This window comes from Theobroma umbraticum, unplaced genomic scaffold, assembly GCF_002168275.2.
Source record: "Theobroma umbraticum cultivar Fairchild unplaced genomic scaffold, ASM216827v3 scaffold_106.0, whole genome shotgun sequence".
In the NCBI taxonomy this organism is placed as follows: Eukaryota; Viridiplantae; Streptophyta; class Magnoliopsida; order Malvales; family Malvaceae; genus Theobroma; species Theobroma umbraticum.
The window spans coordinates 1265367-1269762 of NW_018397276.1; positions in this window are offsets into that span (position 1 = coordinate 1265367).

Genomic DNA, 4396 nt, shown 5'->3' on the forward strand with positions numbered 1-4396 from the left:
TGAATCATATTCAATTTTAAATTAACTAATTCCATTTCATAGACCATGATTGGCATCTAGCAATGCATCATGGCTACCCAATTGTTAGGAGAGTCAAAGGATTCTTTGACAATCTTTCAATGTACAACTTTTCAGTGTAATTCATTCCCTCATCATATATCCCAAAGATGATAAGAGCTTGGTGCAGTGCCTACTTTTATTTACCTCTATATTTGTTCTTGCAGTTAGATCATTAGCTTTGTGGAGACTTATGAAACTCATTTCATAATGTCCTAATCACCTTGGCCAAGGATTTGATTAAGCTAATGTCAACTAAGAACTAATGAGATATTTTCCCTTAAATCACTTGGGGTGATGATTCCTATCTTGACCACTCATTTGCCTTCATATGCTTCATACTATACCTAAAAACATCCTGTTTTGGCATCCTTGGTTAGGCACCCATAAGGATAAAATCAAAGCATAGTACTCCACATACAAAACAACCTGGTGTCTCAAGTCTAGGGAGTAGTTACACAACTGACACATGAGAAGTATTGCATAGACATTTAAGTGAGGTACCAAGTACCAAATTATTTTATATACTTATGTGGATAAAGCCCATGGAACTGTATATGCCTTGCAAAGGAATTGTATTGGGATATAATTATGAGATCCTTATGCATTAAATCATTGTTCCTAAAAGTATTGCATAGACATTTAAGTATTGCATTGATGCCCTATCTCAATAATACAATGATCAGGAACTTTTAGGAACAATGATTTAATGCATAAGGATCTCATAATTATATCCCAATACAATTCCTTTGCAAGGCATATACAATTCCATGGGCTTTATCCACATAAGTATATAAAATAATTTAAATCACAAACTTATGGATAAAGAACTACCTTAATGTTATTATGAATAACAAAATGTCATACATGAATATCTCAAAATTATAATTCCCATACAACCACAGATTGGCTTGTAGGGCTTATACTAACAAACTCTTTTGCATGGTGGAGAGTTAAGATTTCTTTACAGCTTCCTTTTAATTGAATAAAAGCTTTCAGTGCTTACTTGACAGTCATGAGATGGCTTATGTGGCTATACAATTTGATTCTTTTGCATGCCACGCATTTTGGGAGCATGCATACTTTTATACTATTATCCATATTTTTATGGCTAGTGATGCTTTTGATGATTGAAATCAATTTTGCTACACTTGTTTTTGGATTTTTTTTGTCAAGTAAAATATTGCATTATTTTTACAAGGCACAAACATTTTACCAGTGATATACATTTTACCAGTGATATGATTTTTCTAATATTATTATTCTTATTCAGATTTTATCATTCAAATTTATCTTCCTTATGCTTGTTTCCCATCAATGCCTTGCTCATGGAGCCAATGATCACTAAGTCTGTGAGACTCACCACCTTATTTCCCCTTTTGCATATAGTGATCAGCCTAGCATCCCTTCATCGACATTTATTGTCTACCGCGGATAGGTAAAGGCATCCCATAGCACCTTATTTCGAGTCGCTCCAATGCTAGAGGTTGAGTCATTGTACCTTGTTTATTTTTCTTGTAAATGAATACCGGACTCAATGCAAATATTCAATTAGAGATGTTAGGCTATGACGTATCTACTACGATTATATGGACTAAAGGTCAAATTGATTCATTATGCTTATTGTTCCAAATCATGTCATAAGAGTTTTATGGTTAAAGCAATAACATAGATTGGTGAACGAGTGTAATGAATTAATGGGAATTTCTAATCAGGATTGTTCAAGACTTGGTGGGTTCTCTCGAAGGTCTTGGACGCTAGTAACGATCAAGGAACAGTCATTACAGACTTGGTATCAGAGCACCTAGGTTTATTTGAGTCTTAGGATTTCCTATGTTTGTCAGCGAAGTTGTTAGAGTTGATGTAGAGTCCTGTTCTTGGATTGTGGGTGCGCAACATGAATCAAGGGTAGGAGGCTACATAAACTCTTATTCGTCTAGAAGCCTACCTTAGTTTCCAATACGTAAGAGGTCAACAATTAACGCACGTTTGTATACAGGTTTTTAAGGTGCCCCTGCAACACAACATGAGCAGTAGTGAGAAGAAAAGGAAAAGTTCCCCTTGTACGGAAGAGGGATCGATGGAATCCACTACTCCGAGTCGTTATGTGCAAGAGTGTGAAAGCCCACAAAGTAAATTGACTCATATTCCGATTGGATGGGTTCTCTAGGGAAGTGAAATAATATTTAAAAGTTGAAGAAGCCTTGAAAAGATGGCATATGATGGAATTGATCTTAGGAAAAAGGAAAAGGAAAAGGTGAAAAAAGTAACCATTGGAAATTATTGTTGAAGGAAGGTATCTACTGTTCGAGATTATCCTCCTGGTTGTAGGAAAGGTGCCGCACCCTTAAGTAGGGAAGATTATGTGAATGAATAGCAAGGTAAGAATGGTGAGGATGAGGAGGATCCTCAAGAGGTCAAGGATGATTTGGATCATGATATGTCGACAAGTACAAGCTCAGACAATAGTAGTTCTCTTGAAATCATATGGTCAAAGGGAAATTAGTAAGATTATCAGACTATGTTGATGTAGTTGACTGAATTATGATTGTTATTTATGTGTTCGGAGAATTTGAGACATGGTTAATTTTCATATGGTTTGATCAAATTAACTAGGAGTTAATTTAATGATTTAGATGAGTGTTTGAAAATTGTCGTGCATTATTGAATGGGATTAGCATTGGTAGAAGTGTGTAAATCATTTAAATTACTTCTTGTGGAGTATGATTGATGGTAACATGGAGGCACATGGTGCCATGATATATAATGATAACTGACACAACATATATTAAGCGAAGTAATTATGGAAACCAAGAAAGATGAATTCTCGAATTAGTTGTAATGTGAGCATAAGGTGTTAATCAAGGAATTGTGGAATGTTGTAAATGGTGAATAATTAGATGTGTGGAGTCATATATACTATGAATCTATTACAAAATATGGAAAGAATGTCCTGAGATGGGACTTATTAAATGATGATAAGTGTTAAAAAATGATAAAAGTTTGGAAATATTGACTTGGCCTAGTGCACATGATGAGCAAGGTGGAAGAATTCCTTGGGAAAAAGGGATTTCCAGCAACCATAGCGCCACAGCGCTAACTCTTTAGTGCTGCAGCACTGAAGCTGCCTCACTTCCAATAACTGCAGCATCGCAGTGCTGGTTTCCTAGCACTGCAGCGCTAAAACTAGCAACTATAGCCCCGTGAAGCTGACTACCCAACGTCGCAGCGCTGATGATACTTTCATTCTAGTAGATTTTTGACAAACATAAAGAGTGATTGGCTCAATAGTGTGGCATGATGATGGACTTACAAGCTAAATTATGGTTATTGGCTTTAATGTTGGGCTTTCTTAATTGGAGTTTTAAGCATTTTGAAGAATGTTTATGTGAATGAATGGAAAAGTTATTTATTGTCTTATGTATGGACATGTAAGCAAAAGAGAAATTAATAGTTCTTGAGATGACTACAATGAGATAAGTTATAATGTGAAGTGTTAAGATAAACATCATGTTAACTAAAGTCAAACCCTAGGGAATAAAGGAGACAAGAGAATAAGCCTTATTAAAAGGCCAAGAAAAGAGTGAGTGAAAAGTTAAAAGAATGTATGAGACATTGATAAAGTAATGCCAATATCAAATGATGAAATTGTGAATGAAGGATTACAAGAATGGCATAGTAAATGAGCTAATATAAAGTAATGTTATGAGGATTTGCAAATCTTATCTTGACATAGTTGAAAGAAAAAGATTAGTAGCAAGACAAGACCAATTTTATAACATACTAGAAACTTATGAATATCAATTGAGGCATGAACAGATGAGTATGTATTCGAGTACCTTGGAGAATAAGTGCATGCTTTCGAATGAATGAGTTTGAAAGGTTAATGAACAAATGAGTAATTTATTATTTCGAGAATACATCAAAGCTTTGGAAGGATGTATCAAACTATGTGTGATCACATGTTATGAGATATGAACTTAAGGTGGCATCTACAAGGAAATACTCAAGAGGAATCCTATTATGAATCTTATGAAAGCACGCATTAAGCGTTGTAGTGCAAAAAGGGAAATAATGATGTATTGGTGTAAAGGAATGTATGAAAAACGATTGAAGATAACCATGATAATGAAGTTGGTTAATGAAGACCTCTCAATGTATTGTGGAAACTAAAGTTTGAAAATGCATTAGGTACACATGACTCAATGAATCTAAGTCCTTAGTATCCAGATAATATCAAAATGCAAAAGGATATAATATATGTTGGAAGTGCTAAAGATAATTGAGAAATAATGATGACTTTTAGGAACTGTGGTATTACATAAGATGCAATGATCAA